At 40.7% G+C, this 14,409-nt stretch overlaps 1 protein-coding gene across 3 annotated transcripts in view; it reads right to left on the bottom strand.

The window, feature by feature from the left end:
• The window catches only part of SHLD1 (shieldin complex subunit 1), a 97,237-nt gene extending 83,218 nt beyond the window's left edge, over positions 1-14,019 (bottom strand). The window contains exons 1-2 of one of the 3 annotated variants that reach the window (XM_043602846.1): positions 13,750-14,019; positions 12,528-12,847 (exon numbers count right to left, since the gene is read on the bottom strand). The gene's annotated coding sequence lies outside the window, so the exon portion shown is untranslated. Of the gene's footprint in view, positions 1-4,723; positions 5,206-12,527; positions 12,848-13,749 lie in introns of those variants that run through there. The other 2 variants (XM_043602847.1, XM_043602845.1) reach the window with 2 other exon arrangements.
• Between the last annotated feature and the right edge of the window lie 390 nt (positions 14,020-14,409).

The following is a 14,409-nucleotide window of genomic DNA, read 5'->3' as shown; positions in this document are numbered from 1 at the left end:
TCGAGCCCTGCATGGAGTTCTCTGCTGTCAGCACAGAACCTTCTTTGGATCCTCTGTCCCTCTCTCTCTCTCTTTCTCTGCCCCTCCCCCACTCCTTCTCTCTCCCCCCACCCTCTCAAAATTAAATAAACTTTTTTTTAAAGTTGTCAAGAAAGTGGGGTGCCTGGGTGGCTCAGCTGGTCAAGCAACAGACTCTTGATTTCAGCTCTGGTCATGATCTCATGGTTCATGAGTTGAGACCCATATTGGGCTCCACGTTGCTTGCTTGGGATTCTTTCTCTCCCTCTCTCTCTGCCCCTCCTTGGCTCCCGTGTGCAAGCACACACTCTCTCTCTCTCTCTCTCTCTCTCTCTCTCTCAAACAAAGGTTGTCAAGAAAGAAAGAAAAGTGAAACGGAAATCTTTGACACCTGCACTCCCCACAGCCAGTCTCCTCTCCTATCCACAAAATTCTCAAAAGTCTAAATTGGTTCATTTCCTCATCTCCACCAATTCAATCACTCTAGCATACGACTTCTAGAAACTCCTTCTTCTGCCATCCTTTGTTTGCTTTCCAGGGAACCACTCTCCTGTCTTCCCATCTCTTTGCCTTTGTTCTTTCCATCCTGCTCTGTGGCTCATCCTCCATCCGCAACTGGACTTTCTCCATGTTTAGCCCAAGGCTCTCTCCTCTTCTTTCCTCCTCTGAGACATTAATCACCATCCAGAAATTTCTCTCTAGCCCAGATCCTCCAACGCCAGGCCCCACTGCTTTCCAGGCTTCAAGCATAATGGCTTTTCTTCAGGTTCTCCAATAAGCCCCACTTCCTCCCACTATACTTGTCATTCCCTTCCCTAAATAACTCTTCTAAAAAATGGAAGAGGAGCAAACACTTCCCAATTTGGTCTAAGCTCAGTATCAGCCTGATACTAAATCAAGACAAAGACACCACAAAAAACTACAGACCAATACTATGAATACAGACACAAAAATCCTTGATAGAATACTAACAAACCAAACCCAGCAAAATACAAAAAGGATTAGACTCCACGGCCAAGTGGAACTTAACCTTAGGAATTCAAAGTTGTTCTAACATCTCAAGATGAATCAATGTAATATACTATATTAGAATAAAGGACAAAAAGAATAAGGGACAAAAACCACAACACACACACACACACACACACACACACACACACAGCATTTGATAAAGTCAAACACTCTTTCATGATCAAACCACTCAACAACTAGAAATAGAACGGAACTTCCTCAGTCTGATAAAGGGTATTTTTTGACAAAAAAATGCATAGCTAGCAGTATATTTTGTGGTAAAATGTTTTCCCCTTAAGATCAGGAACAAGACAATGATGCCTTCTCTGATCACTTCTATTCAACATTATACTGGAGGTTTTAGCTAGCACAATGAGGCAAGAAAATGAAATAAAAGTCTTCTATATTAGAGAGAAGTAAAACTATTTCTATTAGCAGAAGGTGTGATTTTGTGGATAGAAAATCTCAAGGAGGGGCGCCTGGGTGGCTCAGTCGGTTAAGCATCCGACTTCGGCTCAGGTCATGATCTCACAGTCCATGAGTTCGAGCCCCGCGTTGGGCTCTGTGCTGACAGCTCAGAGCCTGGAGCCTGTTTCGGATTCTGTGTCTCCCTCTCTCTCTGACCCTCCCCCGTTCATGCTCTATCTCTCTGTCTCAAAAATAAATAAATGTTAAAAAAAATTTAAAAAAAGAAAAAAGAAAATCTCAAGGAATCCACTTAAAAAACTGGTAGAACCATGAAACAAGTTAAACAAGATTACTGGATACAAGATCAATATAGTAAAATTGTATGCAAATGATTTTAAACTGCCAATAAAAAATATGTAAAAATGCTGTGTAAATATTTACATACACTAGCAATAAATAATCCTAAAATTAAATTAAGAACATAACTCCATTTACAATAGCATCAAAAAAGATTAAGGGGCGCCTGTGTAGCTCAGTTGGTTGAGTGTCCAACTCTTCATTTCGACTCTGTCATGATCTCACAGTTTGTGGGACTGAGGGCCTCAAGGGGCTCTGTGCTGACAGTGCGGAGCTTGCTTGGGATTCTTTCTCTCCCTCTCTCTCTGCCCCTCCCATTCTCACACTCTCCCCCCAAAATAATACACTTAAGAAAAAAAACAGCATCAAAAAAGAATAAAATACTTAGGAATATAGTTAATAAAAATATGTGAGACAGGCACAATGAAAACTGAAAAAAAAATTTTTTGAAAGTGGGGCTCCTGGATGGTTCAGTCAGTAGAGCATATGACTCATGATCTCGGGGTTATAAGTTTGAGTTCCACGTTGGATGTAGAGATTACTTAAAAATAAAATCTTTTTAAAAAGAGTTGAAAGAAATTAAAAATCTAAATGAATGGAAACACATCTAATATTTTAATATTTTAAGATGGCAATATGGTTTGAATTGATCTATAGATCAATGTAATTCTTAGTTGCATCTCAGTTGTGTGTGTGTTTTTTTCTATTTGCAGACATTGACAAAAGTACTTAAAAAATTCATACAGAAATTCAAGGGACCCACAATAGCTAAAACAATCCTGGAAAAGAACAAAGTTGGAGGACTCATGTGTTTTTTTTTTTTTTAATTTCAAAACTTAGTAAAAAGCCACACTAATCAAGACTGTGAGTACTGGCATAAGGATGGACATATAGATCAGTGGAATAGAACTGAGAGTCCAGAAGTAAAATGTACAGTTATGGTCAACTGATTTTCCACAGGGTGCCAAGACATAGGAAAAGGAAAGGGCAGTCTTTTCACTGAGACAAGTGGATATCCACATACAAAGTTGCCAGCACTTTGGAAAACAGTTTGGTAGTTCTTCAAAAGGTTAAACGGGTTACACTTTGACCTGGGAAGTCCACTGCTAGGCATATGCTCAAGAGACATAAAAACATATATCCAGGGGTGCCTGGGTGGCTCAGTTGGTTAAAGCATCCAACTTTGGCTCAGGTCATGATCTCATGGTTCATGAGTTTGAGTGCTGCATCGGGCTCTTTGCTGACAGCTCAGAGCCTGAAGCCTGCTTCAGATTCTGTGTCTCCCTCTTTCTCTGCTCCTCCCCTGCTTGCACTCTGTCTCTCTTTCTCAAAAATAAATAAACATTAAAAAAATTTTTTAAAAAACATATGTCCACACAAACATTACACAAATGTTCACAGTAGCCTTTTTTTTTTAATTTTTTTTTAATGTTTGTTTATTTTTGAGAGAGAGACAGTGTGAGCAGGGGAGGGGCAGAGAGAGAGGGAGACACAGAATCGGAAGCAGGCTCCTGGCTACGAGCTGTCAGCACAGAGCCCAAGGCAGGGCTCGAACCCATGAACCATGAGATCATTGAACTGAGCCAAAGTTGGACGCTTAACCAACTGAGCACCCCTCAGCAGCTTTATCCACAATAGGCAATAAGTGGAAACAATCCAAATGTCCATCAATTGATAAATGGATGAATAAAATGTAGTATATGCACACATGGAATATTTTTCAGCTTTATAAAAGAATTAAGTTCGAATACATGCCACATGTATACTTAGTGATAAAAACCTAGTGTTAAAAAACAAGACAACAGATCCAAAATGGTTTTGCTTGTGCTAAACCCCACAACCAATCAGGAATCACCTCATCAGCACTAGTTGGGTAATCTGCCAGATAGAACCTTGCCATCCCCTAAAGAGGAGTAACCATGCAATAACCAACCTGCTTTTTTGGCCTAGTATCACTTTCTTGTTCCTGCTCCCTTCTGCCTATAAGTCTCTCATTTTGTTCAACTCCTCAGAGCTCCTTTCTATCTGCTAGACTGGATCCTGCCCAATTCAAATTGCTTTTTGACTCAAATTAACTTAGAATTTTAAATATGCCTCAGTTTATCTTTTAACACTAGTAAAGAAAGACCACATGTTGTATGATTTTATTTGTATCAAATGTCCAAATTGACAAATCTATAGAAAGTAGACTAGTAACTGCCTAGAACTGGAAGGTCAAAGTGAATGGAGACTGCTAAGGGGCACAGGGCATTTCTTCGGGGTGATGGAAATGTTCTAAAATTAGATTGGGGGGGGGGGGGGTGTGCCTGGGTGGCTAAGTCAGTTAAACATCCCGCTCTTGATTCTGGTTCAGGACTCAGGTCATATACAGGTCATAATCTCATGGTTCATGGGCTGGAACCCCTGATGGGCTTTGCAATGACAGTACAGAGCCTGCTTGGGATTCTCTCTCTGCTCCTGCCCTCCTTGACCGTGCACTCTCTCTCTCTCTCTCTCTCATTCTCTCTAAATAAATAAACTTTAAAAAATAAAGATAAAAATAGATTGTAGGAATGGCTGCACAATTCTGGGAATATATGAAAAGCCACTGAATTTTACATCTTAAACAGGCGAATTTTATTATATGTATTTATTGCTTTAAAAAGCTGCTTTTTAAAAAGGAGAAGAACCCAAGGGCATCCGGTCACACTGCCTGCAAATTTACGGGGTTTCCCCAAAGAGGTGTCTGCAGAGGCCATGTGTTGTTGGGGTGGAGGAGGGGTGGTACGGGAAATTGGAAGTGTGCCAGGGGAAGCCGCCATAACTTCCCAACTATGAGACTGATCTGATAACAATGCCTAGACTCCCTGCCGATTCCCAATCCCAGGGCACTCCTTGTTCCACGAAGACAACTGATAGAGAAAAATTGCAAAGTCCCGTTTACACTCACCGACCGGCAACAGCAGCACATCCAAATCCGGAAGCGGAGGCGCCATATTTGTTATGGGAAAAGAGGGTTTGAAAGGAAGTCACTGGAGCCACCTTTGCTGAGGGCAAGTAAGGGCAATAGAATGTAGCTACCGCCATCTTCACTGAGGGCATTGGCCAAGCCAGTGAAATTTTGCGCCCTTGACTAAACTTTACCAAAGGCTTATTGGTAAATGCTCTTGGTGGACGTTGAAGAAAACAGGAAACATTTTTAATTTTAAAAATTTAAATGCCTACGTTTTAAAAAACATAAAGAGTGGAGAGAAATTAACAAAGAGAATGAAAATATTTTAGTATGTTGCATGCGACTTAGCCATACACCAGTGCCAGAATTGCAGGATCACAGAAAGGAGACTGAAGGTCATTGTCCCATTTCACCATCTTCTTGAAAGAGTCCTGTACACTCACATCCTCCTACAGATTCCTATCTTAGAATAGAATCCCATAATTTAGGGAGTCCTTCACTTGAGAAGAATTTTTTAAATAATGCTAGCTGAGGTTTGGCCAACCACATGCTGAATTTGAAGACAAATAAAAATAGAAGCAGAAGTAAAAACATATTCAAACAAACCTAACACAGCAACTGTAAATTTCATTTTTTCTTCCAGCATTGGTAGTCAAAATGTATAGATTCAATTTTCACCCTTTTTCACATATCTTATAAAATATTATTATTATTATTATTATTATTATTATTATTATTATTTGAGGGAGAGAGAGAATGTGTGTGAGCTGGGAAGTGGGAGAGGGAAAGGGAGAAAATCTTGAGCAGGCTCCACGCTAAGTGTGGAGGTTGTGGGGAGAACTCCATCCCAGGACCCTGGGATCTGACCTGAGCTGAAATCAAGAGTCGTCGCTCAACCAATTGAGCCACCCAGGTGCCCTAAAAACATTCTTCTAAAGTAACACAAATTGTGATTAGAGAAAGCCTGGAATAATACTAAGTTACTTTCCTGTTTGTTTCATAAAATGACAAACTCAAATATAATTAAATGAAATTATCTGAATTATTATACAACCATTAAAGATGATAGAAAATACAGCAAAAAAAAAAAAAAATCTGAGATCATGCATTGCATTCTCAGTTTCCATGTTTCATTGGTCTCCTCGAATCTCCATTCCTCAGTTTTTTTTGTATTTCTTGGTGTTGATGTTTTTTAAGATTCCAGGTCACTTATTTTGTGGAATGTCCCTCAACTGGAGTTTGTCTGATGCTTCAGCCTGGTTTCCAATGGCATTAAGCACTGTTGATCACACCTTCCCTCTGGAAAATGTTTTTTCCTGGGTTTCCCTGATACCACTTTCCTATTTTTCTTTTTCCTCTTTTAAAAATTCATTTAAATCTCCTTTATAAGCTCTTCTCTCTCTTCGTTGTGGGCCTTTCTCAGGATTCTGTCTTGAATCTTCTCCTTCCCATCTATGCTCATGATTCCCAAACCTCTAAGCCTCCTGAGAGGCTCCTCCTGAGATTCAAATCAACATATCCTTCAGTCACCTTTATTTCAAACTTCTCCCACCTCTCAGTCAACCTGCTCCTACCCCAGTGTCTCCTGTCTCAGTGAGTTGGACCATTTGGTTGCCAAAGCCAGAACGTTTTTTTTCCTCCTTTGTCAGCATGTCCTGTATACAACCATAACCCTGCTGATTCTTTTTCTTAGAGATCTACTGACTATTTCTTAATTCTCTCCATCCACACAGCAACTTTCTGAGTACAGCTCACCATTATCTGCCACCTGGATGACAACAGCTTTCCACCTCTCTTGCAGCCAGTTGTTTCTTTTGTTTTGTTTTGTTTTAATGAAGTTTAAGCACACCACTCCCTTACGCTGGGGCTAAAGCTCAAACTTCTTTACTAGATTTAGAGGACCCTTATCCCTTATCTCCCACCACTATCCCCCAACCCTCCACCTGTACACTCTTTTCTTTTCCTTAAATACTCTGTGCTTGCCTGCTTTCGCCCCTGAGCTTTTTACATAGACAGTTTGCTTCCTTAGGGACACTCTTCTTTGGTCTTTCTCATCTTTCAGATCTCAGCTTTAGGGAATTCTTCCAGGAAACCTTCTCTGACTTTTCAAATGAAAGTTAGTTATTCCTCCTAAGAAGCCCTGCATTCCTCCATTTACCATGATTAAATTCCTTTGCCCTTTCTGTTTCTCCCACTAACTGTTACTGCCTTGAAGGCAAGGACTGTGTCTATTTCATATTTGTAGTCCAGATCCGAGCCCAGTGACTCAAAAGCATTTTTATATGCATGAATTAATAAGTCTCTTCCCAGGTGTCCCGCATTCCCCACTGCCATCTGACTCAACCCTTATACTCTCCAAGAAGTCTCAAAAACATACGTTCTTCCTGACCTGTTATCAGTGAAACAAACCTTGGAACATTTTGCCATTGTCACCCTTTCCTTGAAAAACACATTGTTAGGGCGCCTGGGTGGCTCAATCCGTTAAACGTCCGACCTCAGCTCAGGTCATGATCCCACATCTCACGGGTTCCAGCCCTGTGTCGGGCTGTGCTGACAGCTTGGAGCCTGAAACCTGCTTCGGATTATGTGTCTCCCTCTCTCTCTCTGCCCCTCCCCTGCTTATGCTCTCTCTCTCTCAAAAATAAATAAACAAAAAAAATAATAATAAAAGAAAAAACATACTTGTTTGCTTATAAACTAATTCTTCTTTATTCTCCTGTGGCCTTTCCATAATGAATTTTATCTTTCTGATGGGCTTCCTGGAGCAAATTTCTGAATTCTGAAATGATTTGTCTTTGCCATATAGCATGCCTCTGACCATCCTTTCTTACCACTTTCAATTGGTTAGTGCATAAGAAATGAAAACTAATTGAAGTCATCATCAAAACAAAATAGGGACTTTAAATCTGTGGAGACAGCAAAATAGAGATTTTATTGCATTCCAAAAGTAAGGTATAAGTTATTTCGGTCCCCCTGCTGTTTTGCCATTGATTATATAATGGCTGTAAAAAACTGGGTTATGTCACAATCTTATGAAACCTTTATATTTCATGGTTGATTTTTCTGCCATCAGCTAAGCTAGCTGCTGCCAAATCTCTTTCAGCAGAAAGAAGTCACTTTAGGTGAAAGACCAGAATAGCTCTTTCAACGTGGGATGATGTTGTTTGCAGTTACCTTATCTGTCTTTGTCATTCTGAACCTTGATCTAATTACTCACCCATCTGGGGAATTTAGCTTTAAGAATAAAGAAAGAAAACCTTACAAAAGTTCAAGGGTTAAGTAATTAATGAGTCTCAAGGCATCCTATTGCTTTTCATTCATGCAATATTATAAAGCCTTAATTAAACAATAAATAGATGTCCAAGGAAAAAAAATACGTATCAGATAGACTGTAAGCTCCTAGACTGGACCGGAAGATCCATGAAAGTGAAGATGTGGGTTTTATTTGCCAATAGATACCCAGCACTTGGACCGTGTATATTTATCATGAACATAAGCTTGGACCTTAATTTCTAGAGTCAGTACTAGCACAATGGTAAAGACTGTCTGACCTATAACCCAAAGCCACTCTGGACTATCTATACTCAGAGGTGAAGAAACAAGATCTCTTAGTGTAGAGTCAGGAGGCTGAGCTTCAGTCCTAGCTCTCAATAACCAATTATGTGGCTGTAGCCCTTTAATCTCTGTGAGCCTCAACTTCCTTGCCTGTGAAAAGGGAACAATAAATGCCTTCCAGGACTACTTAGAAAAAAACCAAAATTGCTTGATGGCGTCATTGACAGACTGATGGCTAGCAATTCTAAATTCACTTTCCTTGCAAACGAGTGATTTGAAGAATAGCAGGTATAACAAAAGTATGATGTCAACAGGGAACAAAGGCAGTTTGTAGAGGCTGTAGATGAAAACATTGATGATATTTATAAATACTAAAGAAATAATTTGATTCCTATACCTTTATTGGAATGTGATGTCTGAGGTCTTAGTAGTTATTGCAAAGCTTTGAAATCATCAGATATAATAGGGTGATGAAGACTTTTATGTGTTTATATTCTTCCTACCTCCAAGAACTTTTAAAGGAAGTGAATGAGCATTTTACCTGGGGACAATACATAATATATTCTATTTACTATGGCTGCCTGATAAATTACCCCAAAACTTTGAGGCTTAAAATAACACTTGATCTTTTATTATCTCTTATGGTTTCTGTGCTTCAGTTATTTGGCAGTGGTTTGACTAGATGGTTCTGGCTGGGTGTCTCTCATGAGGATACGGGCTGATAGCAGGTAAGGCTGAAACCTTTTGAAGGCTGAACTGGAGTTGAAGACTCCACTTCCCTGCTGATTCACTCATGACGAGGAAGTTTGTGTTGGCTCTGGGTGGGAGGCCTCAGTTCCTCTCCATATTGGCCTTTTCATAGGACCGTCTGAGGCCCAGGGCACTCCAGATAAGTGTGTTCACAGCAAGCTGCCTGCATTCCTCAGATCTGGGGTGGCAAACTTTTTCTGTAAAGGACCAGACAGCAAATATTTTAAGCCCTGTGGGCCACCTCCAGTCTGCCACATATTCTCCCCTTTTTAATAAACTCTATTTTAGGAGTACCTGGGTGGCTCAGTTCGTTGAGTGTCCAACTCTTGATTTCGGCTCAGGTCATGATCCCAGGATCATGGGATCAAGCCCCACGTTGGGCTCCGTGCTGAGCCTGGAGCCTGCTTAAGATTTCCTCTCCCCCTGCCCCTCTCTCTACCCAGTGCACACGCTCTCTCTCTCTCTAAAAAAAAAAAATAATAATAATAAAATTTAAAAAACTGTATTTGATTTTTTGTTTTTAAGTTTATTTATTTATTTTGAAAGACAGAGAGAGAGAGCATGAGCCAGAGAAGGGGAAGTGAGAGTGGGAGAGAGAGAATCCCAAGCAGGCTTTGTGCTGTCAGTGCAGAACCTGATGTGGGGCTCTGACTCATGAACCGTGAGACTAAAGACCTGAGCTGAAGCCAGGAGTCAGATGCTCAACCAACTGAGCTACCCAGGTAACCCTAGAAAACTATTTTAAAAATAAGAGGGGAGCCTGGGTGGCTCAGTCAGTTAAGCGTCTGACTTCAGCTGAGGTCATGAGTTTGAGCCCCACCTCCGGCTCTGTGCTGACAGCTCAGAGCCTGGAGCCTGCTTCACATTCTGTGTCTCTCTCTCTCTCTCTGCCCTTCCCCTGCTCACGATCTCTCTCTCTGTCTCTCAAAAATGAATAAATGTTAAAAAAAGAATTTTTTTTTTTTTAAATAAGAAAGCCAATCTTCGCTCACAGGCATGCAAAAACAATTTGCAGGCTGGGTTTTGCCCATTAGCCCTAATTCCAGTCCTTGTCCTAGAGTAAGCAATCCAAGAGACCAAGATGGAAGCTGCCATATCTTCAAAAACTTAGACTGCCAAGTCACACACTATCCCCTCCCATGTGTTCTATTAGTCATTCAGGGCTTGATTCATTGTGGGAGAGGAGTACATAAAGGCATGGATCATCGGAGGACACTGCTACACCGTGCCTTTAAAAATAATATGTCTGAGCAGCACACCAATTGATTAACATGATAGAGCACACAGAGAATTGTCCTTATCTCAAAATATAAGATATTGTACTCCTAATGGCTTGGTATTTTTCTAAATTATTCCCTAAAAAGTCTAGAAAATAAAAAGAATATAAATAACTAGATTATGGGTGGAGACTATCTTTTTATCTTCAAAAATCTCACACAACTCCTAACAAAATTATTTTGGAATAGTGGGCCTCATATTTTTCAGCCAGTTGTGCTGACTTTACATAGACACAGTATGTGTTTACTAAGAAAAAAAGAAAAATGTAGGAAAAACATGAGTGAAATATTTATGGAAATACCTCACTGTCAAAGATATAGTAATCACTCAAAAATTTTTTTTCTTTTTAAATATCCACTTGTCTTTTTGGAAAATACCTTTGAGTCATGTTCTCAAAGATAGTGTCTCAATGCCTGGATGTGAGCAAGAATGCGGAGAACTTGACAGAACTTGCCAAGAGCTGCTGGCTTCAGCTGGCTTTGTTGGTAATTTTTGAGTCTCCAAATGATTTGGCTGTTATGATCTTTGACAACAACCTTCTGAAATGAAATAAGGTAAAGCCACCTTCTTACACTCCATGCTGGTTAAATCACAGGTTGAACTACACCGAGCACCAAATTACTGACTTCTCCCCCCCATTCTTTCCACACCATGACTTCTAAAAAGCCTGCGGGTGCCACAAAGAGGCTGTGCAGATTGGAAGATGTCTTCATTCCTATATTTCTCATCTTTAACTGAAGGTAGCATTGTCCATGACACCTAAAAGCAGTTCAGTCTTTGAACTTCTCCAGTAAAAAGCAAAATACACTCACACTAATGTGTAATGTATCTTCCAAAATTTATCTTGAATTGTGCAAGTCTTTGTTTTCCAGTTTTGGGGAGTGTATTTCTAAATGCTGGTCCCTGAGGTCTTCCTATGCGTTGTACATACCCCAGAAGGTGTAAGGAAAGAGCAAGGATTTGACTGCACAGAAATGTGCAAAGCTGACCTAAACACATATCAGAGCCACAGACAGATCGGGTGAGGAGCTAATACCCATCTTATGTAAAGAGGGGGCTCTAGGGAACCTGCTCTGGAAGGATGTCCATGGCCAGTTGCTAGATGGCAAGCAAAGTTCTAAGCGCAGAGAAAAACTGCAGTCGATATACAGTGGCTATCTCTAGAAAGTAGGACCGGGTAGGGCTGGTGAAGAGTGGACACGATTACTCTTTAGTTTATAAACCTCCAAATTCTTTGGATTTTTTTTTTTTTACAACAATACACATTACTTCTGTAATTCAAAATAATTATAATATGCTAACAATAGCTAAGTTTGGTACAGCACTCTAGACGGTGCTAAGGGCATTAATGACATGAATTTCTTCATGTAATTTTAGTAATAATGCTGTGGGTAAGGTCCTATTATTATGTCTGTTTCACAGGTGAGGAAACTGAGACACAGAGACAAAGCTCATAAATGGCTAAGAGGATTTTAAGATATATAAACTGTAAAGAATACAATTATCCTAAAAAGAATCAGTGGTACTATTCCTAGCTTTAGAAAATAAGTCAAAAATAATTTATAATTTAGGGAATGATTTAAGTTTTCATTTAAACTAATGAACCGGAGCACATTGAACTCATAGATTATTTTTTAAGAGCATTATTAAAATAGAGCAGACACAGCCTTATACTGGATATCTGTGACCTAAATCCTTTGTGTGTTTTAGAAATATCCTTTGTGTGTGCTATAAAAACCCCATGTCAGAATGCATGGTTGCTAAACTGGCTTGTTTAAAGGCCAAGAGAGGGCAAATCACTAGCAAAAGCATAAACGAGGAGAAATGTGTAATTACAAAGCTCAAATGCTCCAAACCAATTGATGTAGAAAATAAAAATGTGAAGACAGGCCCTTCATTGGGTTTATTATCTTAAATTGGCTGCCTCCTTTGTTGTGGATAGCCAGACAGACTCATGAGAGAGGCAGAGTGCTCACTTCATGTCTGTGGTGACACTCTGAGAGTTCGCAGCCTCAGCTCCTGGGGTTCCTAATATTCCTGTTCTATAAAAGAAGGTAGTAAAATCCACCTCCCCGCCATACCTGAAGACAGCATGTAAACGTACTCTCCCTTTGCTATCAAAGTGACGAGAAAAGCACTTACCTACTGTCCACTGATAATATCAAGTTATAAATACCCATTATCAGTAAGTCCTTGGAGTGAACTGAAATCCACTAACCTTTGAGAAAGACAATGAGCCAGATGTTTCTGAAGTTCCAAAGGGCAGAGCCAACCTCTCAAGAGGGTAAAGTAGGAGGCTACCTAGTCGATCATTTGAACGGCACAAGGTAGAACATCCTGGCCCAAAACATCTTTGGACACTTTATGTACCTGAAGTTCCACCATTAGATATTCATTCCTTTGTATTGTTGGAGTCTTCCTTCAGAATGAAAGTATCTTCACATCACCTTGCCACATGAGCAGTTAGTTCAAAGTTGGGTCATTGGGAGTAACGCCTAGAAGGTCAATCAGTCCTCAAGTTAGGAGGTTAGGAGGGGCCTGCCCAGGAGAGAGACACAAAAAGATGTTAATATAAACAAACTTCAAAGAATGTGATTATTCTAAAAGGAATCAGAGTTACTATTCCCAGCTTTGGACCACCCCTAGGACTAAAGGAGCTCTAGTCCTTCCCAGGTCAGTATGTCCCACATAAACAGGGCCAGGCTGGTAATCTAGTTTCCAACTGCACAAATGCCTCCAGCTTTGGCTGGGTTCCCTCTGAAGTCACCTTCCCAGCAAATAGCTAGACTTGGTGACTCACTGGCGTTATTTCTTTCTTGTGCTTTGAGACTCTGTAGACACACAGAGCCGGGCTATGGGCAGTGCCTAGATGCAGACACGATCTTTCCAAGATGGACTCCTGACCCCCAGAAAACTGGCTTTTTTGTTTTTGTTTTTAAATTATATTGTCATCATGGATTTTGTAATCCTTTCCATGGAGAATGAGTCTGTATTCTGCTCTGATTAAGGATCTCAAGGTCCTAGACAGGAATGCTTCCCCCCCCCCCCCCCCCCGCCCCGCTCTGCAAAAGGAACTCACTACACTCACATTCTTTCTCTTAGCATATAACCTACCATCCCCTGAGTGCCAGCAACACTAAACTAAGGGCCATTCCCACCAGCCCTGGCTGTGAAGAGGTTGTCATAACAGAAAACTCTTAATGTCTATTTAATCTGCAGACAGCATGGAACTGGGGGGAGGGAGGAGTGGCAAGCAAGGAGGAAGGAGCTAGCAAATTGCAGAGACAGACACACCCGGTGTACCATCCCCTTCAGAGAACTCAGAGATTAACTCTAGGAAGTGTTAGGACTTTGAGCTCTGAGCAAGGGTTTCCTCACTCAACCACAAAACAAAATGCAGTGAGAGCAAGCTCTGAATTAAGGTGATAAGATAAACTTACCACTAGCCTTCTTCTAACAGTTGTCCTTAACATTTCTCTCAGAATCTTCTGAATTTCTCTGCCTCTCTCCAGGTCTCACATTGCTCACTGTTTTACTTGACAAACTCAATGAGTTAGTCAAAATATTTTTCATATAAGTTAAACTGCTTCTTTCTGAGCCTCCCTTCATTTCCTCCCTCTTCCTGGATCTGTAGGAAAAAAATTCCCAGGATGATAGAGTGGAATCAGGAGGAAGTCCTTGCCCCAAGAAGACAATAAAAAGTCAAATAACTCAGCTCTCAAGGACTGCTGGGGAAAAGCCACTCGTGGGGCACAATGACTCTTTTGTAAGTTCACCTTCACCAAGTGCACTCATTCAACAGGCTTTGGTCTTTCTGGGCATTTCTCTGGTCAGTGCAGGCTCCTGCCCTCCACCATGATTATTTTAAATTTCTCTCCTCTCCCTCTCACCTGCTAACTGGCTTCCTAATGTTATTAAACATCTAGCCACATCCAGATTATCTTCCTGTCGATTTAACACAGAAGTTGCTGGCAGTCCATTTTTGTCTTTCTATGCCCTATCCTCTGTCCTGGACTGTTCACAGGACACTCACACTATTGATCTCTTCCTCTTCCCTTCCCTTCCCTTCCCTTCCCTTCCCTTCCCTTCCCTTCTCTTCG

The sequence above is a fragment of the Prionailurus bengalensis genome, chromosome A3 (genome assembly GCF_016509475.1).
Source record: "Prionailurus bengalensis isolate Pbe53 chromosome A3, Fcat_Pben_1.1_paternal_pri, whole genome shotgun sequence".
Lineage (NCBI taxonomy): Eukaryota > Metazoa > Chordata > Mammalia > Carnivora > Felidae > Prionailurus > Prionailurus bengalensis.
This window is presented reverse-complemented; position numbering and strand designations above follow the sequence as displayed.